This window comes from Carassius carassius, chromosome 18, assembly GCF_963082965.1.
Source record: "Carassius carassius chromosome 18, fCarCar2.1, whole genome shotgun sequence".
In the NCBI taxonomy this organism is placed as follows: Eukaryota; Metazoa; Chordata; class Actinopteri; order Cypriniformes; family Cyprinidae; genus Carassius; species Carassius carassius.
The window spans coordinates 29,717,493-29,743,005 of record NC_081772.1 but is presented as its reverse complement, the minus strand read 5'-3'; the positions used below and the strand labels follow the sequence as shown (position 1 = coordinate 29,743,005).

The window sequence follows — 25,513 nt, the reverse complement described above, 5'->3', positions numbered from 1 at the left end:
TGGACCGTAGTGATAGCAAGCTGAGGCCTACAAAAAGAAGACTGACCTTCGCCCAAACAGGGACTTGAATTAAGTAGACCACCTTCTGCCATGTTGTGTGTAACACTGCTGCCTGACCTACTTGCAACCTAGCAAGCCGAGATTGTAAGCTAGCCCTTGAAGTGGCTAAAACAGCAGTCCCACTGAGGAGAAATCAGGCTGCCATGTCTCATCCTTTGTAATGGGGTTTTTCAGTACTGGCCCTGGGGACCGACAGCACTGCACAAATGGGAGGTCTTTCTTATTCTACTCACTCCGTGAGCACTCTTTCCTAAAGGGCTGACCATCAGAATCATGTGTGCCGAACAAGGGAGATGCACTGATCCCCGGGAGAAGGAAGGAACATCGCTCTAATACAGAGTCAGCAGAAGAGATGGACCCGTAGTGATAGCAAGCTGAGCCCTCCAAAAAGTAGACTGACCTTCGCCCAAACAGGGACTTGAATTAAGCAGACTACCTTCTGCCCTGTTGTGTGTCACATTGCTGCCTGACCTACTTGCAACCTAGCAAGCCGAGATTGTAAGCTAGCACTGGAAGCGGGTAAAACAGCAGTCCCACTGAGGAGAAATCAGGCTGCCATGTCTCATCCTATGTAATGGGGTTTTTCAGTACTGGCCCTGGGGACCGACAGCACTGCACAATTGGGAATTCCGTCTTATTCTACTCACTCTGTGAGCACTCTTTCCTAAAGGGCTGATCATCAGAATCAGGTGTGCAGTACAAGGGAGATGCACTGATCCCCGGGAGCAGGAAGGAACATCGCTCTAGTACAGAGTCAGCAGAATAGATGGACCGTAGTGATAGCAAGCTGAGGCCTACAAAAAGAAGATTGACCTTTGCCCAAACAGGGACTTGAATTAAGCAGACCACCTTCTGCCATGTTGTGTGTAACACTGCTGCCTGACCTACTTGCAACCTAGCAAGCGGAGATTGTAAGCTAGCCCTGGAAGCAGCTAAAACAGCAGTCCCACTGAGGAGAAATCAGGCTGCCATGTCTAATCCTATCTAATGGGGTTTTTCAGTACTGGCCCTGGGGACCGACAGCACTGCACAAATGGGAGGTCTTTCTTATTCTACTCACTCCGTGAGCACTCTTTCCTAAAGGGCTGACCATCAGAATCATGTGTGCCGAACAAGGGAGATGCACTGATCCCCGGGAGAAGGAAGGAACATCGCTCTAATACAGAGTCAGCAGAAGAGATGGACCCGTAGTGATAGCAAGCTGAGCCCTCCAAAAAGTAGACTGACCTTCGCCCAAACAGGGACTTGAATTAAGCAGACTACCTTCTGCCCTGTTGTGTCACATTGCTGCCTGACCTACTTGCAACCTAGCAAGCGGAGATTGCAAGCTAGCCCTGTAAGCGGGTAAAACAGCAGTCCCACTGAGGAGAAATCAGGCTGTCATGTCTCATCCTATGTAATGGGGTTTTTCAGTGATGGGCCTGGGGACCGACAGCACTGCACAATTCGGAGGTCTGTCTTATTCTACTCACTCTGTGAGCCCGTTTTCCTAACGAGCTGACCATCAGAATCAGTTGTGCCAAACAAGGGAGGTGCACTGATACCCTGGAGCAGGAAGGAACACCGCTCCGGTACAGATTCAGAAGAAGAGATGGACCGTAGTGATAGCAAGGTGACTCCGCCAAAAGCAGACAGACCTTCACCTGAACAGGGACTTGAACCCTGGACCCTCAGATTAAAAGTCTGATGCTCTACCGACTGAGCTATCCTGGCTCTTGTGGAGAACTGGTTTCTCACCTTTTATAAATCAGCAGTTTTACAACAAGCTGCCCAGAAGAGACGCAGGTGTCACAAGGATGAAAGCTAGAAGCAGTTATGGCACAGAGAGCGAAGGACAATAGAAGGCACAATTACCGTCACAGAAAGCTAAAGCAATACTGCAAATCCCTCCCGTAGTCGGCAGAGTTCGAACCTGCGCGGGGAGATCCCAATGAATTTCAAGTCCATCACCTTAACCTCTCGGCCACGACTACGCCTAATGTTAAAAAGCAAGCGCCCTTGTCTGGTGGTGCCCTGCACAAGCCAATCTTCAGAAACAAAGTCACTCAGAAAGATGAGGTGGTAAAAAATGTTCAACCTTCCCGTATACCCAACGGCAAAGGGTTGCCGTGACCCGGATTCGAACCGGGGTTGCTGCGGCCACAACACAGAGTACTAACCACTATACGATGAAAGCGTGCCACTGGCTCACCCAAGACAACCCCTGGATCCCGGATACAAGAAGCAGCAGCGGCGTGTTTGTCCATCGAAGAGGGACTGGACATTTTGCAAATAAGTGCGAGGACCTTGAAAAATGCATGGATGCTTTGCCTCATGGCCTTCAGCAAACAGTATAGTCTGCAGGATTCGAACCTGCGCGGAGAGACCCCGATGGATTTCTAGTCCATCGCCTTAACCACTCGGACACGACTACAGGAGTAGACCAATTTCTGCTCAGTTTGTGACCAACACTGCTGCCTGACCTAATTGCAACCAACCCAGCTCAGTCAGCAAGCGGAGATTGCAAGCTAGCCCTGCAAGCGGGTAAAACAGCGGTCTCACTGAGGAGAAATCAGGCTGCCATGTCTCTTCCTATGTAATGGGGTTTTTCAGTGCTGGGCCTGGGGACCGACAGCACTGCACAATTCGGAGGTCTGTCTTATTCTACTCACTCTGTGAGCCCGCTTTCCTAACGAGCTGACCATCAGAATCAGGTGTTCCAAACAAGGGAGGTGCACTGATACGCTGGAGCAGGAAGGAACACTGCTCCAGTACAGATTCAGAAGAAGAGATGGACCATAGTGATAGCAAGGTGACTCCGCCAAAAGCAGACAGACCTTCACCCGAACAGGGACTCGAACCCTGGACCCTCAGATTAAAAGTCTGATGCTCTACCGACTGAGCTATCCTGGCTCTTGTGGAGCACTGTCTTCTCACCTTTTATAAAGCAGCAGTTTTACAACAAGCTGCCTAGAAGAGACCCAGGTGTCACGAGGATGAATGCTAGAAGCAGTTATGGCACAGAGAGCGAAGGACCATAGAAGGCACAATTACCGTCACAGAAAGCTAAAGCAATACTGCAAATCCCTCCCGTAGTCGGCAGAGTTCGAACCTGCGCGGGGAGACCCCAATGGATTTCAAGTCCATCGCCTTAACCTCTCGGCCACGACTACGCCTAATGTTAGAAAGCAAGCGCCCTTGTCTGGTGGCGCCCTGCACAGGCCAAGCTTCAGAAACAAAATCACGCAGAAAGATGAGGTTGTAAAAAATTTTCAACCTTCCCATATACTCAAGGGCAAAGTGTTGCCCTGACCCGGAATCGAACCAGGGTTGCTGCGGCCACAACACAGCGTACTAACCACTATACGATCACAGCATGCCACTGGCTCACCCAAGACAACCCCTGGAGCCCGGATACAAGAAGCAGCAGCGGCGTGTTTGTCCATCGAAGAGGGACTGGACATTTCGCAAATAAGTGCGAGGACCGTGAAAAATGCATGGATGCTTTGCCTCATGGCCTTCAGCGTAGTCGGCAGGATTCGAAACTGCGCGGGGAGACCCCAATGGATTTCTAGTCCATCGCCTTAACCACTCGTCCACGACTACGGGAGTGGACCAATTTCTGCTCAGTTTGTGTCCAACACTGCTGCCTGTCCTACTTGCAACCAACCCAGCTCAGTCAGCAAGCGGAGAATGCAAGCTAGCCCTGCAAGCGTGTAAAACAGCGGTCCCACTGAGGAGAAATCAGGCTGCCATGTCTCATCCTATGTAATGGGGTTTTTCAGTACTGGCCCTGGGGACCGACAGCACTGCACAATTGGGAAGTCTGTCTTAATCTACTCACTCTGTGAGCACTCTTTCCTAAAGGGATGACCATCAGAATCAGGTTTGCCGAACAAGGGAGATGCACTGATCCCCGGGAGCAGGAAGGAACATCGCTCTAGTACAGAGTCAGCAGAAGAGATGGACCGTAGTGATAGCAAGCTGAGGCCTACAAAAAGAAGACTGACCTTCGCCCAAACAGGGACTTGAATTAAGCAGACCACCTTCTGCCATGTTGTGTGTAACACTGCTGCCTGACCTACTTGCAAGCTAGCAAGCGGAGATTGTAAGCTAGCCCTGGATGCAGCTAAAACAGCAGTCCCACTGAGGAGAAATCAGGCTGCCATGTCTCATCCTATGTAATGGGGTTTTTCAATACTGGCCCTGGGGACCGACAGCACTGCACAAATGGGAGGTCTTTCTTATTCTACTCACTCCGTGAGCACTCTTTCCTAAAGGGCTGACCATCAGAATCATGTGTGCCGGACAAGGGAGATGCACTGATCCCCGGGAGAAGGAAAGAACATCGCTCTAATACAGAGTCAGCAGAAGAGATGGACCCGTAGTGATAGCAAGCTGAGCCCTCCAAAAAGTAGACTGACCTTCGCCCAAACAGGGACTTGAATTAAGCAGACTACCTTCTGCCCTGTTGTGTGTCACATTGCTGCCTGACCTACTTGCAACCTAGCAAGCGGAGATTGCAAGCTAGCCCTGTAAGCGGGTAAAACAGCAGTCCCACTGAGGAGAAATCAGGCTGCCATGTCTCATCCTATGTAATGACGTTTTTCAGTGCTGGGCCTGGGGACCGACAGCACTGCACAATTCGGAGGTCTGTCTTATTCTACTCACTCTGTGAGCGCGCTTTCCTAACGAGCTGACCATCAGAATCAGGTGTGCCAAACAAGGGAGGTGCACTGATACCCTGGAGCAGGAAGGAACACCGCTCCGGTACAGATTCAGAAGAAGAGATGGACCGTAGTGATAGCAAGGTGACTCCGCCAAAAGCAGACAGACCTTCACCCGAACAGCAACTTGAATCCTGGACCCTCAGATTAAAAGTCTGATGCTCTACCAACTGAGCTATCCGGGCGCTTGTGGAGAACTGGCTTCTCACCTTTTATAAAGCAGCAGTTTTACAACAAGCTGCCCAGAAGAGACGCAGGTGTCACGAGGATGAAAGCTAGAAGCAGTTATGGCACAGAGAGCGAAGGACAATAGAAGGCACAATTACCGTCACAGAAATCTAAAGCAATACTGCAAATCCCTCCCGTAGTCGGCAGAGTTCGAACCTGCGTGGGGAGACCCCAATGGATTTCAAGTCCATCGCCTTAACCTCTCGGCCACGACTACGGCTAATGTTAAAAAGCAAGCACACTTGTCTGGTGGCGCCCTGCACAGGCCAAGCTTCAGAAACAAAATCACGCAGGAAGATGAGGTGGTAAAAAATTTTCAACCTTCCCGTATAATCAACGGCAAAGGGTTGCCGTGACCCGGATTCGAACCGGGGTTGCTGCGGCCACAACGCAGAGTACTAACCACTATACGATCACGGCGTGCCACTGGCTCACCCAAGACAGCCCCTGGAGCCCGGATACAAGAAGCAGCAGCGGCGTATTTGTCCATCGAAGAGAGACTGGACATTTCGCAAATAAGTGCGAGGACCGTGAAAAATGCATGGATGCTTTGCCTCATGGCCTTCAGCGTAGTCGGCAGGATTCAAACCTGCGCGGGGAAACCAAAATGGATTTCTAGTCCATCGCCTTAACCACTCAGCCACGACTATGGTAGTAAACCAATTTCTGCTCAGTTTGTGTCCAACACTGCTGTCTGACCTACTTGCAACCAACCCAGCTCAGTCAGCAAGCGGAGATTGCAAGCTAGCCCTGCAAGCGGGTAAAACAGCGGTCCCACTGAGGAGAAATCAGGCTGCCATGTCTCATCCTATGTAATGGGGTTTTTCAGTACTGGCCCTGGGGACCGACAGCACTGCACAAATGGGAGGTCTGTCTTATTCTACTCACTCCGTGAGCACTCTTTCCTAAAGGGCTGACCGTCAGAATCATGTGTGCCGAACAAGGAAGATGCACTGACCCCCTGGAGAAGGAAGGAACATCGCTCTAAGACAAATCAGGCTGCCATGTCTCATCCTATGTAATGACGTTTTTCAGTGCTGGGCCTGGGGACCGACAGCACTGCACAATTCGGAGGTCTGTCTTATTCTACTTACTCTGTGAGCGCGCTTTCCTAACGAGCTGACCATCAGAATCAGGTGTGCAAAACAAGGGAGGTGCACTGATACCCTGGAGCAGGAAGGAACACCGCTCCGGTACAGATTCAGAAGAAGAGATGGACCGTAGTGATAGCAAGGTGACTCCGCCAAAAGTAGACAGACCTTCACCCGAACAGGGACTTGAACCCTGGACCCTCAGATTAAAAGTCTGATGCTCTACCGACTGAGCTATCCGGGCTCTTGTGGAAAAACTGGCTTCTCACCTTTTATAAATCAGCAGTATTACAACAAGCTGCCCAGAAGAGAAGCAGGTGTCACGAGGATGAAAGCTAGAAGCAGTTATGGCACAGAGAGCGAAGGACAATAGAAGGCACAATTACCGTCACAGAAATCTAAAGCAATACTGCAAATCCCTCCCGTAGTCGGCAGAGTTCGAACCTGCGCGGGGAGACCCCAATGGATTTCAAGTCCATCGCCTTAACCTCTCGGCCACGACTACGCCTAATGTTAAAAAGCAAGCGCCCTTGTCTGGTGGTGCCCTGCACAGGCCAAGCTTCAGAAACAAAATCACGCAGAAAGATGAGGTGGTAAAAATTTTCAACCTTCCCGTATACTCAACGGCAAAGGGTTGCCGTGACGCGGATTCGAACCGGGGTTGCTGCAGCCACAACGCAGAGTACTAACCACTATACGATCACGGCGTGCCACTGGCTCAACCAAGACAACCCCTGGAGCCCGGATACAAGAAGCAGCAGCAGCGTATTTGTCCATCGAAGAGGGACTGGACATTTCGCAAATAAGTGTGAGGACCGTGAAAAATGCATGGATGCTTTGCCTCATGGCCTTCAGCAAACAGTGTAGTCGGCAGGATTCGAACCTGCGCGGGGAGACCGCAATGGATTTCTAGTCCATCGCCTTAACCACTCGGCCACGACTACGGGAGTAGACCAATTTCTGCTCAGTTTGTGTCCAACACTGCTGCCTGACCTACTTGCAACCAACCCAGCTCAGTCAGCAAGCGGAGATTGCAAGCTAGCCCTGCAAGCGGGTAAAACAGCGGTCCCACTGAGGAGAAATCAGGCTGCCATGTCTCATCCTATGTAATGGGGTTTTTCAGGACTGGCCCTGGGGACCGACAGCACTGCACAATTGGGAAGTCTGTCTTATTCTACTCACTCTGTGAGCACTCTTTCCTAAAGGGCTGACCATCAGAATCAGGTTTGCCGAACAAGGGAGATGCACTGATCCCCGGGAGCAGGAAGGAACATCGCTCTAGTACAGAGTCAGCAGAAGAGATGGACCTTAGTGATAGCAAGCTGAGGCCTACAAAAAGAAGACTGACCTTCGCCCAAACAGGGACTTGAATTAAGCAGACCACCTTCTGCCATGTTGTGTGTAACACTGCTGCCTGACCTACTTGCAACCTAGCAAGCCGAGATTGTAAGCTAGCCCTGGAAGTGGCTAAAACAGCAGTCCCACTGAGGAGAAATCAGGCTGCCATGTCTCATCCTATGTAATGGCGTTTTTCAGTGCTGGGCCTGGGGACCGACAGCACTGCACAATTCGGAGGTCTGTCTTATTCTACTCACTCTGTGAGCGCGCTTTCCTAACGAGCTGACCATCAGAATCAGGTGTGCCAAACAAGGGAGGTGCACTGATACCCTGGAGCAGGAAGGAACACCGCTCCGGTACAGATTCAGAAGAACAGATGGACCGTAGTGATAGCAAGGTGACTCCGCCAAAAGCAGACAGACCTTAGCCCGAACAGGGACTTGAACCCTGGACCCTCAGATTAAAAGTCTGATGCTCTACCGACTGAGCTATCCAGGCTCTTATGGAGAACTGGCTTCTCACCTTTTATAAAGCAGCAGTTTTACAACAAGCTGCCTAGAAGAGACGCAGGTGTCACGAGGATGAAAGCTAGAAGCAGTTATGGCACAGAGAGCGAAGGACCATAGAAGGCACAATTACCGTCACAGAAAGCTAAAGCAATACTGCAAATCCCTCCTGTAGTCGGCAGAGTTCGAACCTGCGCGGGGAGACCCCAATGGATTTCAAGTCCATCGCCTTAACCTCTCGGCCACGACTACGCCTAATGTTAAAAAGCAAGCACCCTTGTCTGGTGGCGCCCTGCACAGGCCAAGCTTCAGAAACAAAATCACGCAGAAAGATGTTGTGGTAAAAAATGTCAACCTTCCCGTATACTCAACGGCAAAGGGTTGCCGTGACGCGGATTCGAACCGGGGTTGCTGCAGCCACAACGCAGAGTACTAACCACTATACGATCACGGCGTGCCACTGGCTCAACCAAGACAACCCCTGGAGCCCGGATACAAGAAGCAGCAGCAGCGTGTTTGTCCATCGAAGAGGGACTGGACATTTCGCAAATAAGTGCGAGGACCGTGAAAAATGCATGGATGCTTTGCCTCATGGCCTTCAGCAAATAGCGTAGTCGGCAGGATTCGAACCTGCGCGGGGAGACCCCAATGGATTTCTAGTCCATCGCCTTAACCACTCGGCCACGACTACGGGAGTGGACCAATTTCTGCTCAGTTTGTGTCCAACACTGCTGCCTGACCTACTTGCAACCAACCCAGCTCAGTCAGCAAGCGGAGAATGCAAGCTAGCCCTGCAAGCGGGTAAAACAGCGGTCCCACTGAGGAGAAATCAGGCTGCCATGTCTCATCCTATGTAATGTGGTTTTTCAGTACTGGCCCTGGGGACCGACAGCACTGCACAAATGGGAGGTCTGTCTTATTCTACTCACTCTGTGAGCACTCTTTCCTAAAGGGATGACCATCAGAATCAGGTTTGCCGAACAAGGGAGATGCACTGATCCCCGGGAGCAGGAAGGAACATCGCTCTAGTACAGAGTCAGCAGAAGAGATGGACCGTAGTGATAGCAAGCTGAGGCCTACAAAAAGAAGACTGACCTTCGCCCAAACAGGGACTTGAATTAAGCAGACCACATTCTGCCATGTTGTGTGTAACACTGCTGCCTGACCATACTTGCAACCTAGCAAGCGGAGATTGTAAGCTAGCCCTGGATGCAGCTAAAACAGCAGTCCCACTGAGGAGAAATCAGGCTGCCATGTCTAATCCTATGTAATGGGGCTTTTCAGTACTGGCCCTGGGGACTGACAGCACTGCACAAATGGGAGGTCTTTCTTATTCTACTCACTCCGTGAGCACTCTTTCCTAAAGGGCTGACCATCAGAATCATGTGTGCCGAACAAGGGAGATGCACTGATCCCCGGGAGAAGGAAGGAACATCGCTCTAATACAGAGTCAGCAGAAGAGATGACCCGTAGTGATAGCAAGCTGAGCCCTCCAAAAAGAAGACTGACCTTCGCCCTAACAGGGACTTGAATTAAGCAGACCACCTTCTGCCATGTTGTGTCACATTGCTGCCTGACCTACTTGCAACCTAGCAAGCGGAGATTGCAAGCTAGCCCTGTAAGCGGGTAAAACAGCAGTCCCACTGAGGAGAAAACAGGCTGTCATGTCTCATCCTATGTAATGGGGTTTTTCAGTGATGGGCCTAGGGACCGACAGCACTGCACAAATGGGAGGTCTTTCTTATTCTACTAACTCCGTGAGCACTCTTTCCTAAAGGGCTGACCATCAGAATCATGTGTGCCGAACAAGGAAGATGCACTGACCCCCTGGAGAAGGAAGGAACATTGCTCTAAGAGAAATCAGGCTGCCATGTCTCATCCTATGTAATGACGGTTTTCAGTGCTGGGCCTGGGGACCGACAGCACTGCACAATTCGAAGGTCTGTCTTATTCTACTCACTCTGTGAGCGCGCTTTCCTAACGAGCTAACCATCAGAATCAGGTGTGCCAAACAAGGGAGGTGCACTGATACCCTGGAGCAGGAAGGAACACCGCTCCAGTACAGATTCAGAAGAAGTGATGGACCGTAGTGATAGCAAGGTGACTCCGCCAAAAGCAGACAGACCTTCGCCCGAACAGGGACTTGAACCCTGGACCCTCAGATTAAAAGTCTGATGCTCTACCGACTGAGCTATCCGGGCTCTTATGGAGCACTAGCTTCTCCCCTTTTATAAAGCAGCAGTTTTACAACAAGCTGCCTAGAAGAGACGCAGGTGTCACGAGGATGAAAGCTAGAAGCAGTTATGGCACAGAGAGCGAAGGACCATAGAAGGCACAATTACTGTCACAGAAAGCTAAAGCAATACTGCAAATCCCTCCCGTAGTCGGCAGAGTTCGAACCTGCGCAGGGAGACCCCAATGGATTTCAAGTCCATCACCTTAACCTCTCGGCCACAACTACGCCTAATGTTAGATAGCAAGCGCCCTTGTCTGGTGGTGCCCTGCAAAGGCCAAGCTTCAGAAACAAAATCACGCAGAAAGATGAGGTGGTAAAAAAATTTCAACCTTCCCGTATACTCAACGGCAAAGGGTTGCCGTGACCCGGATTCAAACCGGGGTTGCTGCGGCCACAACGCAGAGTACTAACCACTATACAATAACGGCGTGCCACTGGCTCACCCAAGACAACTCCTGGAGCCCGGATACAAGAAGGAGCAGCGGCGTGTTTGTCCATCGAAGAGGGACTGGACATTTCGCAAATAAGTGCGAGGACCGTGAAAAATGCATGGATGCTTTGCCTCATGGCCTTCAGCAAACAGCGTAGTCGGCAGGATTCGAACCTGCACGGGGAGACCGCAATGGATTTCTAGTCCATCACCTTAACCACTCGGCCACGACTACGGGAGTAGACCAATTTCTGCTCAGTTTGTCTCCAACACTGCTGCCTGACCTACTTGCAACCAACCCAGCTCAGTCAGCAAGCAAAGATTGCAAGCTAGCCCTGCAAGCGGGTAAAACAGCGGTCCCACTGAGGAGAAATCAGGCTGCCATGTCTCATCCTATGTAATGGGGTTTTTCAGGACTGGCCCTGGGGACCGACAGCACTGCACAATTGGGAAGTCTGTCTTATTCTACTCACTCTGTGAGCACTCTTTCCTAAAGGGCTGACCATCAGAATCAGGTTTGCCGAACAAGAGAGATGCACTGATCCCTGGGAGCAGGAAGGAACATCGCTCTAGTACAGAGTCAGCAGAAGAGATGGACCGTAGTGATAGCAAGCTGAGGCCTACAAAAAGAAGACTGACCTTCGCCCAAACAGGGACTTGAATTAAGCAGACCACCTTCTGCCATGTTGTGTGTAACACTGCTGCCTGACCTACTTGCAACCTAGCAAGCCGAGATTGTAAGCTAGCCCTGGAAGCGGGTAAAACAGCAGTCCCACTGAGGAGAAATCAGGCTGCCATGTCTCATCCTATGTAATGGGGTTTTTCAGTGCTGGGCCTGGGGACCGACAGCACTGCACAATTCGGAGGTCTGTCTTATTCTACTCACTCTGTGAGCCCGCTTTCCTAAAGAGCTGACCATCAGAATCATGTGTGATGAACAAGGGAGATGCACTGACCCCCTGGAGAAGGAAGGAACATCGCTCTAATACAGAGTCAGCAGAAGAGATGGACCCGTAGTGATAGCAAGCTGAGGCCTCCAAAAAGTAGACTGACCTTCGCCCAAACAGGGACTTGAACTAAGCAGACCACCTTCTGCCCTGTTGTGTGTCACATTGCTGCCTGACCTACTTGCAACCTAACAAGGCGAGATTGTAAGCTAGCCCTGGAAGCGGGTAAAACAGCAGTCCCACTGAGTTGAAATCAGGCTGCCATGTCTCATCCTATGTAATGGGGTTTCTCAGTGCTGGGCCTGGGGACCGACAGCACTGCACAATTCGGAGGTCTGTCTTATTCTACTCATTCTGTGAGCGCGCTTTCCTAACGAGCTGACCATCAGAATCAGGTGTGCCTAACAAGGGAGGTGCACTGATACCCTGGAGCAGGAAGGAACACCGCTCAAGTAGATTCAGAAGAAGAGATGGACCGTAGTGATAGCAAGGTGACTCTGCCAAAAGCAGACAGACCTTCACCCGAACAGGGACTTGAACCCTGGACCCTCAGATTAAAAGTCTGATGCTCTACCGACTGAGCTATCCAGGCACTTGTGGAGCACTGGCTTCCCACCTTTTATAAAGCAGCAGTTTTACAACAAGCTGCCCAGAAGAGACGCAGGTGTCACGAGGATGAAAGCTAGAAGCAGTTATGGCACAGAGAGCGAAGGACAATAGAAGGCACAATTACCGTCACAGAAATCTAAAGCAATACTGCAAATCCCTCCCGTAGTCGGCAGAGTTCGAACCTGCGTGGGGAGACCCCAATGGATTTCAAGTCCATCGCCTTAACCTCTCGGCCACGACTACGGCTAATGTTAAAAAGCAAGCACCCTTGTCTGGTGGCGCCCTGCACAGGCCAAGCTTCAGAAACAAAATCACGCAGAAAGATGAGGTGGTAAAAAATTTTCAACCTTCCCGTATAATCAACGGCAAAGGGTTGCCGTGACCCGGATTCGAACCGGGGTTGCTGCGGCCACAACGCAGAGTACTAACCACTATACGATCACGGCGTGCCACTGGCTCACCCAAGACAACCCCTGGAGCCCGGATACAAGAAGCAGCAGCGGCGTGTTTGTCCATCGAAGAGAGACTGGACATTTCGCAAATAAGTGCGATGACCGTGAAAAATGCATGGATGCTTTGCCTCATGGCCTTCAGCGTAGTCGGCAGGATTCAAACCTGCGCGGGGAAACCCCAATGGATTTCTAGTCCATCGCCTTAACCACTCAGCCACGACTATGGTAGTAAACCAATTTCTGCTCAGTTTGTGTCCAACACTGCTGTCTGACCTACTTGCAACCAACCCAGCTCAGTCAGCAAGCGGAGATTGCAAGCTAGCCCTGCAAGCGGGTAAAACAGCGGTCCCACTGAGGAGAAATCAGGCTGCCATGTCTCATCCTATGTAATGGCGTTTTTCAGTACTGGCCCTGGGGACCGACAGCACTGCACAATTGGGAAGTCTGTCTTATTCTACTCACTCTGTGAGCACTCTTTCCTAAAGGGCTGACGATCAGAATCAGGTGTGCCAAACAAGGGAGATGCACTGATCCCCGGGAGCAGGAAGGAACATCGCTCTAGTACAGAGTCAGCAGAAGAGATGGACCGTAGTGATAGCAAGCTGAGGCCTACAAAAAGAAGACTGACCTTCGCCCAAACAGGGACTTGAATTAAGCAGACCACCTTCTGCCATGTTGTGTGTAACACTGCTGCCTGACCTACTTGCAACCTAGCAAGCCGAGATTGTAAGCTAGCCCTTGAAGTGACTAAAACAGCAGTCCCACTGAGGAGAAATCAGGCTGCCATGTCTCATCCTATGTAATGGGCTTTTTCAGTACTGGCCCTGGGGACCGACAGCACTGCACAAATGGGAGGTCTGTCTTATTCTACTCACTCCGTGAGCACTCTTTCCTAAAGGGCTGACCATCAGAATCATGTGTGCCGAACAAGGAAGATGCACTGACCCCCTGGAGAAGGAAGGAACATCGCTCTAAGAGAAATCATGCTGCCATGTCTCATCCTATGTAATGACGTTTTTCAGTGCTGGGCCTGGGGACCGACAGCACTGCACAATTCGGAGGTCTGTCTTATTCTACTCACTCTGTGAGCGCGCTTTCCTAACGAGCTGACCATCAGAATCAGGTGTGCCAAACAAGGGAGGTGCACTGATACCCTGGAGCAGGAAGGAACACCGCTCCGGTACAGATTCAGAAGAAGAGATGGACCGTAGTGATAGCAAGGTGACTCCGCCAAAATCAGACAGACCTTCACCCGAACAGGGACTTGAACCCTGGACCCTCAGATTAAAAGTCTGATGCTCTACCGACTGAGCTATCCGGGCTCTTGTGGAGAACTGGCTTCTCACCTTTTATAAATCAGCAGTTTTACAACAAGCTGCCCAGAAGAGACGCAGGTGTCACGAGGATGAAAGCTAGAAGCAGTTATGGCACAGAGAGCGAAGGACAATAGAAGGCACAATTACGTCACAGAAATCTAAAGCAATACTGCAAATCCCTCCCGTAGTCGGCAGAGTTCGAACCTGCGTGGGGAGACCCCAATGGATTTCAAGTCCATTGCCTTGACCTCTCGGCCACGACTACGGCTAATGTTAAAAAGCAAGCGCCCTTGTCTGGTGGCGCCCTTGTCTGGTGGCGCCCTGCACAGGCCAAGCTTCAGAAACAAAATCACGCAGAAAGATGAGGTGGTAAAAAATTTAAACCTTCCCGTATACTCAACGGCAAAGGGTTGCCGTGACGCGGATTTGAACCGGGGTTGCTGCAGCCACAACGCAGAGTACTAACCACTTTACGATCACGGCGTGCCACTGGCTCAACCAAGACAACCCCTGGAGCCCGGATACAAGAAGCAGCAGCGGCGTGTTTGTCCATCGAAGAGGGACTGGACATTTCGCAAATAAGTGCGAGGACCGTGAAAAATGCATGGATGCTTTGCCTCATGGCCTTCAGCAAACAGCGTAGTCGGCAGGATTCGAACCTGCGCAGGGAGACCCCAATGGATTTCTAGTCCATCGCCTTAACCACTCGGCCACGACTACGGGAGTGGACCAATTTCTGCTCAGTTTGTGTCCAACACTGCTGCCTGACCTACTTGCAACCAACCCAGCTCAGTCAGCAAGCGGAGAATGCAAGCTAGCCCTGCAAGCGGGTAAAACAGCGGTCCCACTGAGGAGAAATCAGGCTGCCATGTCTCATCCTATGTAATGGGGTTTTTCAGTACTGGCCCTGGGGACCGACAGCACTGCACAATTGGGAAGTCTGTCTTATTCTACTCACTCTGTGAGCACTCTTTCCTAAAGGGCTGACGATCAGAATCAGGTGTGCCAAACAAGGGAGATGCACTGATCCCCGGGAGCAGGAAGGAACATCGCTCTAGTACAGAGTCAGCAGAAGAGATGGACCGTAGTGATAGCAAGCTGAGGCCTACAAAAAGAAGACTGACCTTCGCCCAAACAGGGACTTGAATTAAGCAGACCACCTTCTGCCATGTTGTGTGTAACACTGCTGCCTGACCTTCTGCCATGTTGTGTGTAACACTGCTGCCTGACCTACTTGCAACCTAGCTGGCCGAGATTGTAAGCTAGCCCTTGAAGTGGCTAAAACAGCAGTCCCACTGAGGAGAAATCAGGCTGCCATGTCTCATCCTATGTAATGGGCTTTTTCAGTACTGGCCCTGGGGACCGACAGCACTGCACAAATGGTTAATGAGTGAGTGAAGTGACATTCAGCCAAGTATGGTGACCCATACTCAGAATTTGTGCTCTGCATTTAACCCATCCGAAAGGCACACACACAGAGCAGTTAACACACACACACTGTGAGCACACACCCAGAGCAGTGGGCAGCCATTTATGCTGCAGCGCCCGGGGAGCAGTTGGGGGTTCAATGCCTTGCTCATGGGAACCTAAGTCGGGGTATTGAAGGTGGAGAGAGAACTGTACATGCACTCCCCCCACCCACAATTCCTGCCGGCCTGGGACTCGAACTCACAACCTTTCCGATTGGGAGTCCAACTCTCTAACCATTAGGCCACGACTCCCCACATGGGAGGTCTGTCTTATTCTACTCACTCCGTGAGCACTCTTTCCTAAAGGGCTGACCATCAGAATCATGTGTGCCGAACAAGGAAGATGCACTGACCCCCTGGAGAAGGAAGGAACATCGCTCTAAGAGAAATCAGGCTGCCATGTCTCATCCTATGTAATGACGTTTTTCAGTGCTGGGCCTGGGGACCGACAGCACTGCACAATTCGGAGGTCTGTCTTATTCTACTCACTCTGTGAGCGCGCTTTCCTAATGAGCTGACCATCAGAATCAGGTGTGCCAAACAAGGGAGGTGCACTGATACCCTGGAGCAGGAAGGAACACCGCTCCGGTACAGATTCAGAAGAAGAGATGGACCGTAGTGATAGCAAGGTGACTCCGCCAAAAGCAGACAGACCTTCACCCAAACAGGGACTTGAACCCTGGACCCTCAGATTAAAAGTCTGATGCTCTACCGACTGAGCTATCCGGGCTCTTGTGGAGAACTGGCTTCTCACCTTTTATAAAGCAGCAGTTTTACAACAAGCTGCCCAGAAGAGACGCAGGTGTCACGAGGATGAAAGCTAGAAGCAGTTATGGCACAGAGAGCGAAGGACAATAGAAGGCACAATTACCGTCACAGAAATCTAAAGCAATACTGCAAATCCCTCCCGTAGTCGGCAGAGTTCGAACCTGCGTGGGGAGACCCCAATGGATTTCAAGTCCATCGCCTTAACCTCTCGGCCACGACTACGGCTAATGTTAAAAAGCAAGCACCCTTGTCTGGTGGCGCCCTGCACAGGCCAAGCTTCAGAAACAAAATCACGCAGAAAGATGAGGTGGTAAAAAATTTTCAACCTTCCCGTATAATCAACGGCAAAGGGTTGCCGTGACCCGGATTCGAACCGGGGTTGCTGCGGCCACAACGCAGAGTACTAACCACTATACGATCACGGCGTGCCACTGGCTCACCCAAGACAGCCCCTGGAGCCCGGATACAAGAAGCAGCAGCGGCGTGTTTGTCCATCGAAGAGAGACTGGACATTTCGCAAATAAGTGCGAGGACCGTGAAAAATGCATGGATGCTTTGCCTCATGGCCTTCAGCGTAGTCGGCAGGATTCAAACCTGCGCGGGGAAACCCCAATGGATTTCTAGTCCATCGCCTTAACCACTCAGCCACGACTATGGCAGTAAACCAATTTCTGCTCAGTTTGTGTCCAACACTGCTGTCTGACCTACTTGCAACCAACCCAGCTCAGTCAGCAAGTGGAGATTGCAAGCTAGCCCTGCAAGCGGGTAAAACAGCGGTCCCACTGAGGAGAAATCAGGCTGCCATGTCTCATCCTATGTAATGGGGTTTTTCAGTACTGGCCCTGGGGACCGACAGCACTGCACAATTGGGAAGTCTGTCTTATTCTACTCACTCCGTGAGCACTCTTTCCTAAAGGGCTGACCATCAGAATCATGTGTGCCGAACAAGGAAGATGCACTGACCCCTTGGAGAAGGAAGGAACATCGCTCTAAGAGAAATCAGGCTGCCATGTCTCATCCTATGTAATGACGTTTTTCAGTGCTGGGCCTGGGGACCGACAGCACTGCACAATTCGGAGGTCTGTCTTATTCTACTCACTCTGTGAGCGCGCTTTCCTAACGAGCTGACCATCAGAATCAGGTGTGCCAAACAAGGGAGGTGCACTGATACCCTGGAGCAGGAAGGAACACCGCTCCGGTACAGATTCAGAAGAAGAGATGGACCGTAGTGATAGCAAGGTGACTCCGCCAAAAGCAGACAGAGCTTCACCTGAACAGGGACTTGAACCCTGGACCCTCAGATTAAAAGTCTGATGCTCTACCGACTGAGCTATCCGGGCTCTTGTGGAGAACTGGCTTCTCACCTTTTATAAAGCAGCAGTTTTACAACAAGCTGCCAAGAAGAGACGCAGGTGTCACGAGGATGAAAGCTAGAAGCAGTTATGGCACAGAGAGCGAAGGACAATAGAAGGCACAATTACCGTCACAGAAATCTAAAGCAATACTGCAAATCCCTCCCGTAGTCAGCAGAGTTCGAACCTGCGTGGGGAGACCCCAATGGATTTCAAGTCCATCGCCTTAACCTCTCGGCCACGACTACGGCTAATGTTAAAAAGCAAGCACCCTTGTCTGGTGGCGCCCTGCACAGGCCAAGCTTCAGAAACAAAATCACGCAGAAAGATGAGGTGGTAAAAAATTTTCAACCTTCCCGTATAATCAACGGCAAAGGGTTGCCGTGACCCGGATTCGAACCGGGGTTGCTGCGGCCACAACGCAGGGTACTAACCACTATACGATCACGGCGTGCCACTGGCTCACCCAAGACAGTCCCTGGAGCCCGGATACAAGAAGCAGCAGCGGCGTGTTTGTCCATCGAAGAGAGACTGGACATTTCGCAAATAAGTGCGAGGACCGTGAAAAACGCATGGATGCTTTGCCTCATGGCCTTCAGCGTAGTCGGCAGGATTCAAACCTGCGCGGGGAAACCCCAATGGATTTCTAGTCCATCGCCTTAACCACTCAGCCACGACTATGGTAGTAAACCAATTTCTGCTCAGTTTGTGTCCAACACTGCTGTCTGACCTACTTGCAACCAACCCAGCTCAGTCAGCAAGCGGAGATTGCAAGCTAGCCCTGCAAGCGGGTAAAACAGCGGTCCCACTGAGGAGAAATCAGGCTGCCATGTCTCATCCTATGTAATGACGTTTTTCAGTACTGGCCCTGGGGACCGACAGCACTGCACAATTGGGAAATCTGTCTTATTCTACTCACTCTGTGAGCACTCTTTCCTAAAGGGCTGACGATCAGAATCAGGTGTGCCGAACAAGGGAGATGCACTGATCCCCGGGAGCAGGAAGGAAAATCGCTCTAGTACAGAGTCAGCAGAAGAGATGGACCTTAGTGATAGCAAGCTGAGGCCTACAAAAAGAAGACTGACAGCTAGAAGCAGTTATGGCACAGAGAGCGAAGGACAATAGAAGGCACAATTACGTCACAGAAATCTAAAGCAATACTGCAAATCCCTCCCGTAGTCGGCAGAGTTCGAACCTGCGTGGGGAGACCCCAATGGATTTCAAGTCCATCGCCTTGACCTCTCGGCCACGACTACGGCTAATGTTAAAAAGCAAGCGCCCTTGTCTGGTGGCGCCCTGCACAGGCCAAGCTTCAGAAACAAAATCACGCAGAAAGATGAGGTGGTAAAAAATTTAAACCTTCCCGTATACTCAACGGCAAAGGGTTGCCGTGACGCGGATTTGAACCGGGGTTGCTGCAGCCACAACGCAGAGTACTAACCACTATACTATCACGGCGTGCCACTGGCTCAACCAAGACAACCCCTGGAGCCCGGATACAAGAAGCAGCAGCGGCGTGTTTGTCCATCGAAGAGGGACTGGACATTTCGCAAATAAGTGCGAGGACCGTGAAAAATGCATGGATGCTTTGCCTCATGGCCTTCAGCAAAAAGCATAGTCGGCAGGATTCGAACCTGCGCGGGGAGACCCCAATGGATTTCTAGTCCATCGCCTTAACCACTCGGCCACGACTACAATTTCTGCTCAGTTTGTGTCCAACACTGCTGCCTGACCTACTTGCAACCAACCCAGCTCTGTCAGCAAGCGGAGAATGCAAGCTAGCCCTGCAAGCGGGTAAAACAGCGGTCCCACTGAGGAGAAATCAGGCTGCCATGTCTCATCCTATGTAATGGCGTTTTTCAGTACTGGCCCTGGGGACCGACAGCACTGCACAATTGGGAAGTCTGTCTTATTCTACTCACTCTGTGAGCACTCTTTCCTAAAGGGCTGACGATCAGAATCAGGTGTGCCAAACAAGGGAGATGCACTGATCCCCGGGAGCAGGAAGGAACATCGCTCTAGTACAGAGTCAGCAGAAGAGATGGACCATAGTGATAGCAAGCTGAGGCCTACAAAAAGAAGACTGACCTTCGCCCAAACAGGGACTTGAATTAAGCAGACCACCTTCTGCCATGTTGTGTGTAACACTGCTGCCTGACCTACTTGCAACCTAGCAAGCCGAGATTGTAAGCTAGCCCTTGAAGTGGCTAAAACAGCAGTCCCACTGAGGAGAAATCAGGCTGCCATGTCTCATCCTATGTAATGGGCTTTTTCAGTACTGGCCCTGGGGACCGACAGCACTGCACAAATGGGAGGTCTGTCTTATTCTACTCACTCCGTGAGCACTCTTTCCTAAAGGGCTGACCATCAGAATCATGTGTGCCGAACAAGGAAGATGCACTGACCCCCTGGAGAAGGAAGGAACATCGCTCTAAGAAAAATCAGGCTGCCATGTCTCATCCTATGTAATGACGTTTTTCAGTGCTGGGCCTGGGGACCGACAGCACTGCACAATTCGGAGGTCTGTCTTATTCTACTCACTCTGTGAGCGCGCTTTCCTAACGAGCTGACCATCAGAATCAGGTGTGCCAAACAAGGGAGGTGCACTGATACCCTGAAGCAGGAAGGAACACCGCTCCGGTACAGATTCAGAAGAAGTGATGGACCGTAGTGATAGCAAGGTGACTCCGCCAAAATCAGACAGACCTTCACCCGAACAGGGACTTGAACCCGGGACCCTCAGATTAAAAGTCTGATGCTCTACCGACTGAGCTATCCGGGCTCTTGTGGAGAACTGGCTTCTCACCTTTTATAAAGCAGCAGTTTTACAACAAGCTGCCCAGAAGAGACGCAGGTGTCACGAGGATGAAAGCTAGAAGCAGTTATGGCACAGAGAGCGAAGGACAATAGAAGGCACAATTACCGTCACAAAAATCTAAAGCAATACTGCAAATCCTTACCGTAGTCGGCAGAGTTCGAACCTGCTCGGGGAGACCCCAATGGATTTCAAGTCCATCGCCTTAACCTCTCGGCCACGACTACGCCTAATGTTAAAAAGCAAGCGCCCTTGTCTGGTGGCGCCCTGCACAGGCCAAGCTTCAGAAACAAAATCACGCAGAAAGATGAGGTGGTAAAAAATTTCAACCTTCCCGTATACTCAACGGCAAAGGGTTGCCGTGACGCGGATTCGAACCGGGGTTGCTGTAGCCACAACGCAGAGTACTAACCACTATACAATCACGGCGTGCCACTGGCTCAACCAAGACAACCCCTGGAGCCCGGATACAAGAAGCAGCAGCGGCGTGTTTGTCCATCGAAGAGGGACTGGACATTTCGCAAATAAGTGCGAGGACCGTGAAAAATGCATGGATGCTTTGCCTCATGGCCTTCAGCAAAAAGCGTAGTCGGCAGGATTCGAACCTGCGCGGGGAGACCCCAATGGATTTCTAGTCCATCGCCTTAACCACTCGGCCACGACTACGGGAGTGGACCAATTTCTGCTCAGTTTGTGTCCAACACTGCTGCCTGACCTACTTGCAACCAACCCAGCTCAGTCAACAAGCGGAGAATGCAAGCTAGCCCTTCAAGCGGGTAAAACAGCGGTCCCACTGAGGAGAAATCAGGCTGCCATGTCTCATTCTATGTAATGGGGTTTTTCAGTACTGGCCCTGGGGACCGACAGCACTGCACAATTGGGAAGTCTGTCTTATTCTACTCACTCTGTGAGCACTCTTTCCTAAAGGGATGACCATCAGAATCAGGTTTGCCGAACAAGGGAGATGCACTGATCCCCGGGAGCAGGAAGGAACATCGCTCTAGTACAGAGTCAGCAGAAGAGATGGACCGTAGTGATAGCAAGCTGAGGCCTACAAAAAGAAGACTGACCTTCGCCCAAACAGGGACTTGAATTAAGCAGACCACCTTCTGCCATGTTGTGTGTAACACTGCTGCCTGACCTTCTGCCATGTTGTGTGTAACACTGCTGCCTGACCTACTTGCAACCTAGCTGGCCGAGATTGTAAGCTAGCCCTTGAAGTGGCTAAAACAGCAGTCCCACTGAGGAGAAATCAGGCTGCCATGTCTCATCCTATGTAATGGGCTTTTTCAATACTGGCCCTGGGGACCGACAGCACTGCACAAATGGTTAATGAGTGAGTGAAGTGACATTCAGCCAAGTATGGTGACCCATACTCAGAATTTGTGCTCTGCATTTAACCCATCCGAAAGGCACACACACAGAGCAGTTAACACACACACACTGTGAGCACACACCCGGAGCAGTGGGCAGCCATTTATGCTGCAGCGCCCGGGGAGCAGTTGGGGGTTCAATGCCTTGCTCATGGGAACCTAAGTCGGGGTATTGAAGGTGGAGAGAGAACTGTACATGCACTCCCCCCACCCACAATTCCTGCCGGCCTGGGACTCGAACTCACAACCTTTCCGATTGGGAGTCCAACTCTCTAACCATTAGGCCACGACTCCCCACATGGGAGGTCTGTCTTATTCTACTCACTCCGTGAGCACTCTTTCCTAAAGGGCTGACCATCAGAATCATGTGTGCCGAACAAGGAAGATGCACTGACCCCCTGGAGAAGGAAGGAACATCGCTCTAAGAGAAATCAGGCTGCCATGTCTCATCCTATGTAATGACGTTTTTCAGTGCTGGGCCTGGGGACCGACAGCACTGCACAATTCGGAGGTCTGTCTTATTCTACTCACTCTGTGAGCGCGCTTTCCTAATGAGCTGACCATCAGAATCAGTTGTGTCAAACAAGGGAGGTGCACTGATACCCTGGAGCAGGAAGGAACACCGCTCCGGTACAGATTCAGAAAAAGAGATGGACCGTAGTGATAGCAAGGTGACTCCGCCAAAAGCAGACAGACCTTCACCCAAACAGGGACTTGAACCCTGGACCCTCAGATTAAAAGTCTGATGCTCTACCGACTGAGCTATCCGGGCTCTTGTGGAGAACTGGCTTCTCACCTTTTATAAAGCAGCAGTTTTACAACAAGCTGCCCAGAAGAGACGCAGGTGTCACGAGGATGAAAGCTAGAAGCAGTTATGGCACAGAGAGCGAAGGACAATAGAAGGCACAATTACCGTCACAGAAATCTAAAGCAATACTGCAAATCCCTCCCGTAGTCGGCAGAGTTCGAACCTGCGTGGGGAGACCCCAATGGATTTCAAGTCCATCGCCTTAACCTCTCGGCCACGACTACGGCTAATGTTAAAAAGCAAGCACCCTTGTCTGGTGGCGCCCTGCACAGGCCAAGCTTCAGAAACAAAATCACGCAGAAAGATGAGGTGGTAAAAAATTTTCAACCTTCCCGTATAATCAACGGCAAAGGGTTGCCGTGACCCGGATTCGAACCGGGGTTGCTGCGGCCACAACGCAGAGTACTAACCACTATACGATCACGGCGTGCCACTGGCTCACCCAAGACAGCCCCTGGAGCCCGGATACAAGAAGCAGCAGCGGCGTGTTTGTCCATCGAAGAGAGACTGGACATTTCGCAAATAAGTGCGAGGACCGTGAAAAATGCATGGATGCTTTGCCTCATGGCCTTCAGCGTAGTCGGCAGGATTCAAACCTGCGCGGGGAAACCCCAATGGATTTCTAGTCCATCGCCTTAACCACTCAGCCACGACTATGGCAGTAAACCAATTTCTGCTCAGTTTGTGTCCAACACTGCTGTCTGACCTACTTGCAACCAACCCAGCTCAGTCAGCAAGTGGAGATTGCAAGCTAGCCCTGCAAGCGGGTAAAACAGCGGTCCCACTGAGGAGAAATCAGGCTGCCATGTCTCATCCTATGTAATGGGGTTTTTCAGTACTGGCCCTGGGGACCGACAGCACTGCACAATTGGGAAGTCTGTCTTATTCTACTCACTCCGTGAGCACTCTTTCCTAAAGGGCTGACCATCAGAATCATGTGTGCCGAACAAGGAAGATGCACTGACCCCTTGGAGAAGGAAGGAACATCGCTCTAAGAGAAATCAGGCTGCCATGTCTCATCCTATGTAATGACGTTTTTCAGTGCTGGGCCTGGGGACCGACAGCACTGCACAATTCGGAGGTCTGTCTTATTCTACTCACTCTGTGAGCGCGCTTTCCTAACGAGCTGACCATCAGAATCAGGTGTGCCAAACAAGGGAGGTGCACTGATACCCTGGAGCAGGAAGGAACACCGCTCCGGTACAGATTCAGAAGAAGAGATGGACCGTAGTGATAGCAAGGTGACTCCGCCAAAAGTAGACAGACCTTCACCCAAACAGGGACTTGAACCCTGGACCCTCAGATTAAAAGTCTGATGCTCTACCGACTGAGCTATCCGGGCTTTTGTGGAGAACTGGCTTCTCACCTTTTATAAAGCAGCAGTTTTACAACAAGCTGCCCAGAAGAGACGCAGGTGTCACGAGGATGAAAGCTAGAAGCAGTTATGGCACAGAGAGCGAAGGACAATAGAAGGCACAATTACCGTCACAGAAATCTAAAGCAATACTGCAAATCCCTCCCGTAGTCAGCAGAGTTCGAACCTGCGTGGGGAGACCCCAATGGATTTCAAGTCCATCGCCTTAACCTCTCGGCCACGACTACGGCTAATGTTAAAAAGCAAGCACCCTTGTCTGGTGGCGCCCTGCACAGGCCAAGCTTCAGAAACAAAATCACGCAGAAAGATGAGGTGGTAAAAAATTTTCAACCTTCCCGTATAATCAACGGCAAAGGGTTGCCGTGACCCAGATTCGAACCAGGGTTGCTGCGGCCACAACGCAGAGTACTAACCACTATACGATCACGGCGTGCCACTGGCTCACCCAAGACAACCCCTGGAGCCCGGATACAAGAAGCAGCAGCGGCGTGTTTGTCCATCGAAGAGAGACTGGACATTTCGCAAATAAGTGCGAGGACCGTGAAAAATGCATGGATGCTTTGCCTCATGGCCTTCAGCGTAGTCGGCAGGATTCAAACCTGCGCGGGGAAACCCCAATGGATTTCTAGTCCATCGCCTTAACCACTCAGCCACAACTATGGTAGTAAACCAATTTCTGCTCAGTTTGTGTCCAACACTGCTGTCTGACCTACTTGCAACCAACCCAGCTCAGTCAGCAAGCGGAGATTGCAAGCTAGCCCTGCAAGCGGGTAAAACAGCGGTCCCACTGAGGAGAAATCAGGCTGCCATGTCTCATCCTATGTAATGACGTTTTTCAGTACTGGCCCTGGGGACCGACAGCACTGCACAATTGGGAAATCTGTCTTATTCTACTCACTCTGTGAGCACTCTTTCCTAAAGGGCTGACGATCAGAATCAGGTGTGCCGAACAAGGGAGATGCACTGATCCCCGGGAGCAGGAAGGAACATCGCTCTAGTACAGAGTCAGCAGAAGAGATGGACCGTAGTGATAGCAAGTTGAGGCCTACAAATAGAAGACTGACCTTCGCCCAAACAGGGACTTGAATTAAGCAGACCACCTTCTGCCATGTTGTGTGTAACACTGCTGCCTGACCTACTTGCAACCTAGCAAGCCGAGATTGTAAGCTAGCCCTTGAAGTGGCTAAAACAGCAGTCCCACTGAGGAGAAATCAGGCTGCCATGTCTCATCCTATGTAATGGGCTTTTTCAGTACTGGCCCTGGGGACCGACAGCACTGCACAAATGGGAGGTCTGTCTTATTCTACTCACTCCGTGAGCACTCTTTCCTAAAGGGCTGACCATCAGAATCATGTGTGCCGAACAAGGAAGATGCACTGACCCCCTGGAGAAGGAAGGAACATCGCTCTAAGAGAAATCAGGCTGCCATGTCTCATCCTATGTAATGACGTTTTTCAGTGCTGGGCCTGGGGACCGACAGCACTGCACAATTCGGAGGTCTGTCTTATTCTACTCACTCTGTGAGCGCGCTTTCCTAACGAGCTGACCATCAGAATCAGGTGTGCCAAACAAGGGAGGTGCACTGATACCCTGGAGCAGGAAGGAACACCGCTCCGGTACAGATTCAGAAGAAG

At 51.1% G+C, this 25,513-nt stretch overlaps 35 non-coding genes across 35 annotated transcripts; all 35 read right to left on the bottom strand.

Moving 5' to 3' along the window:
* Nucleotides 1-3,130: 3,130 nt before the first annotated feature.
* trnas-uga (transfer RNA serine (anticodon UGA)) lies at nt 3,131-3,212 on the bottom strand. The gene has a single exon. It is a non-coding gene; the product is annotated as a tRNA-Ser (tRNA).
* Nucleotides 3,213-5,129: 1,917 nt separating this feature from the next.
* trnas-uga (transfer RNA serine (anticodon UGA)) lies at nt 5,130-5,211 on the bottom strand. Its single transcript has one exon. It is a non-coding gene; the product is annotated as a tRNA-Ser (tRNA).
* A 131-nt stretch (nt 5,212-5,342) lies between these two features.
* On the bottom strand, nt 5,343-5,414 carry trnah-gug (transfer RNA histidin (anticodon GUG)). Its single transcript has one exon. It is a non-coding gene; the product is annotated as a tRNA-His (tRNA).
* Nucleotides 5,415-6,256: 842 nt separating this feature from the next.
* On the bottom strand, nt 6,257-6,329 carry trnak-uuu (transfer RNA lysine (anticodon UUU)). Its single transcript has one exon. It is a non-coding gene; the product is annotated as a tRNA-Lys (tRNA).
* A 179-nt stretch (nt 6,330-6,508) lies between these two features.
* On the bottom strand, nt 6,509-6,590 carry trnas-uga (transfer RNA serine (anticodon UGA)). The gene has a single exon. It is a non-coding gene; the product is annotated as a tRNA-Ser (tRNA).
* Nucleotides 6,591-6,947: 357 nt separating this feature from the next.
* Nucleotides 6,948-7,029, bottom strand: trnas-aga (transfer RNA serine (anticodon AGA)). Its single transcript has one exon. It is a non-coding gene; the product is annotated as a tRNA-Ser (tRNA).
* Nucleotides 7,030-7,848: 819 nt separating this feature from the next.
* Nucleotides 7,849-7,921, bottom strand: trnak-uuu (transfer RNA lysine (anticodon UUU)). The gene has a single exon. It is a non-coding gene; the product is annotated as a tRNA-Lys (tRNA).
* Nucleotides 7,922-8,099: 178 nt separating this feature from the next.
* trnas-uga (transfer RNA serine (anticodon UGA)) lies at nt 8,100-8,181 on the bottom strand. Its single transcript has one exon. It is a non-coding gene; the product is annotated as a tRNA-Ser (tRNA).
* A 357-nt stretch (nt 8,182-8,538) lies between these two features.
* trnas-aga (transfer RNA serine (anticodon AGA)) lies at nt 8,539-8,620 on the bottom strand. Its single transcript has one exon. It is a non-coding gene; the product is annotated as a tRNA-Ser (tRNA).
* A 1,437-nt stretch (nt 8,621-10,057) lies between these two features.
* trnak-uuu (transfer RNA lysine (anticodon UUU)) lies at nt 10,058-10,130 on the bottom strand. Its single transcript has one exon. It is a non-coding gene; the product is annotated as a tRNA-Lys (tRNA).
* A 618-nt stretch (nt 10,131-10,748) lies between these two features.
* On the bottom strand, nt 10,749-10,830 carry trnas-aga (transfer RNA serine (anticodon AGA)). Its single transcript has one exon. It is a non-coding gene; the product is annotated as a tRNA-Ser (tRNA).
* Nucleotides 10,831-12,061: 1,231 nt separating this feature from the next.
* trnak-uuu (transfer RNA lysine (anticodon UUU)) lies at nt 12,062-12,134 on the bottom strand. Its single transcript has one exon. It is a non-coding gene; the product is annotated as a tRNA-Lys (tRNA).
* A 178-nt stretch (nt 12,135-12,312) lies between these two features.
* On the bottom strand, nt 12,313-12,394 carry trnas-uga (transfer RNA serine (anticodon UGA)). Its single transcript has one exon. It is a non-coding gene; the product is annotated as a tRNA-Ser (tRNA).
* Nucleotides 12,395-12,525: 131 nt separating this feature from the next.
* On the bottom strand, nt 12,526-12,597 carry trnah-gug (transfer RNA histidin (anticodon GUG)). Its single transcript has one exon. It is a non-coding gene; the product is annotated as a tRNA-His (tRNA).
* A 148-nt stretch (nt 12,598-12,745) lies between these two features.
* Nucleotides 12,746-12,827, bottom strand: trnas-aga (transfer RNA serine (anticodon AGA)). Its single transcript has one exon. It is a non-coding gene; the product is annotated as a tRNA-Ser (tRNA).
* A 1,025-nt stretch (nt 12,828-13,852) lies between these two features.
* trnak-uuu (transfer RNA lysine (anticodon UUU)) lies at nt 13,853-13,925 on the bottom strand. The gene has a single exon. It is a non-coding gene; the product is annotated as a tRNA-Lys (tRNA).
* Nucleotides 13,926-14,102: 177 nt separating this feature from the next.
* Nucleotides 14,103-14,184, bottom strand: trnas-uga (transfer RNA serine (anticodon UGA)). Its single transcript has one exon. It is a non-coding gene; the product is annotated as a tRNA-Ser (tRNA).
* Nucleotides 14,185-14,557: 373 nt separating this feature from the next.
* Nucleotides 14,558-14,639, bottom strand: trnas-aga (transfer RNA serine (anticodon AGA)). Its single transcript has one exon. It is a non-coding gene; the product is annotated as a tRNA-Ser (tRNA).
* A 1,406-nt stretch (nt 14,640-16,045) lies between these two features.
* Nucleotides 16,046-16,118, bottom strand: trnak-uuu (transfer RNA lysine (anticodon UUU)). Its single transcript has one exon. It is a non-coding gene; the product is annotated as a tRNA-Lys (tRNA).
* A 178-nt stretch (nt 16,119-16,296) lies between these two features.
* trnas-uga (transfer RNA serine (anticodon UGA)) lies at nt 16,297-16,378 on the bottom strand. Its single transcript has one exon. It is a non-coding gene; the product is annotated as a tRNA-Ser (tRNA).
* Nucleotides 16,379-16,509: 131 nt separating this feature from the next.
* On the bottom strand, nt 16,510-16,581 carry trnah-gug (transfer RNA histidin (anticodon GUG)). The gene has a single exon. It is a non-coding gene; the product is annotated as a tRNA-His (tRNA).
* Nucleotides 16,582-16,729: 148 nt separating this feature from the next.
* trnas-aga (transfer RNA serine (anticodon AGA)) lies at nt 16,730-16,811 on the bottom strand. The gene has a single exon. It is a non-coding gene; the product is annotated as a tRNA-Ser (tRNA).
* Nucleotides 16,812-17,423: 612 nt separating this feature from the next.
* On the bottom strand, nt 17,424-17,496 carry trnak-uuu (transfer RNA lysine (anticodon UUU)). Its single transcript has one exon. It is a non-coding gene; the product is annotated as a tRNA-Lys (tRNA).
* A 391-nt stretch (nt 17,497-17,887) lies between these two features.
* trnah-gug (transfer RNA histidin (anticodon GUG)) lies at nt 17,888-17,959 on the bottom strand. The gene has a single exon. It is a non-coding gene; the product is annotated as a tRNA-His (tRNA).
* Nucleotides 17,960-18,107: 148 nt separating this feature from the next.
* trnas-aga (transfer RNA serine (anticodon AGA)) lies at nt 18,108-18,189 on the bottom strand. Its single transcript has one exon. It is a non-coding gene; the product is annotated as a tRNA-Ser (tRNA).
* Nucleotides 18,190-18,682: 493 nt separating this feature from the next.
* On the bottom strand, nt 18,683-18,764 carry trnas-uga (transfer RNA serine (anticodon UGA)). Its single transcript has one exon. It is a non-coding gene; the product is annotated as a tRNA-Ser (tRNA).
* Nucleotides 18,765-19,121: 357 nt separating this feature from the next.
* Nucleotides 19,122-19,203, bottom strand: trnas-aga (transfer RNA serine (anticodon AGA)). The gene has a single exon. It is a non-coding gene; the product is annotated as a tRNA-Ser (tRNA).
* Nucleotides 19,204-20,217: 1,014 nt separating this feature from the next.
* Nucleotides 20,218-20,290, bottom strand: trnak-uuu (transfer RNA lysine (anticodon UUU)). Its single transcript has one exon. It is a non-coding gene; the product is annotated as a tRNA-Lys (tRNA).
* Nucleotides 20,291-20,907: 617 nt separating this feature from the next.
* On the bottom strand, nt 20,908-20,989 carry trnas-aga (transfer RNA serine (anticodon AGA)). Its single transcript has one exon. It is a non-coding gene; the product is annotated as a tRNA-Ser (tRNA).
* A 1,406-nt stretch (nt 20,990-22,395) lies between these two features.
* Nucleotides 22,396-22,468, bottom strand: trnak-uuu (transfer RNA lysine (anticodon UUU)). The gene has a single exon. It is a non-coding gene; the product is annotated as a tRNA-Lys (tRNA).
* Nucleotides 22,469-22,646: 178 nt separating this feature from the next.
* trnas-uga (transfer RNA serine (anticodon UGA)) lies at nt 22,647-22,728 on the bottom strand. Its single transcript has one exon. It is a non-coding gene; the product is annotated as a tRNA-Ser (tRNA).
* A 131-nt stretch (nt 22,729-22,859) lies between these two features.
* Nucleotides 22,860-22,931, bottom strand: trnah-gug (transfer RNA histidin (anticodon GUG)). The gene has a single exon. It is a non-coding gene; the product is annotated as a tRNA-His (tRNA).
* Nucleotides 22,932-23,079: 148 nt separating this feature from the next.
* trnas-aga (transfer RNA serine (anticodon AGA)) lies at nt 23,080-23,161 on the bottom strand. The gene has a single exon. It is a non-coding gene; the product is annotated as a tRNA-Ser (tRNA).
* Nucleotides 23,162-23,773: 612 nt separating this feature from the next.
* Nucleotides 23,774-23,846, bottom strand: trnak-uuu (transfer RNA lysine (anticodon UUU)). Its single transcript has one exon. It is a non-coding gene; the product is annotated as a tRNA-Lys (tRNA).
* A 611-nt stretch (nt 23,847-24,457) lies between these two features.
* Nucleotides 24,458-24,539, bottom strand: trnas-aga (transfer RNA serine (anticodon AGA)). Its single transcript has one exon. It is a non-coding gene; the product is annotated as a tRNA-Ser (tRNA).
* Between the last annotated feature and the right edge of the window lie 974 nt (nt 24,540-25,513).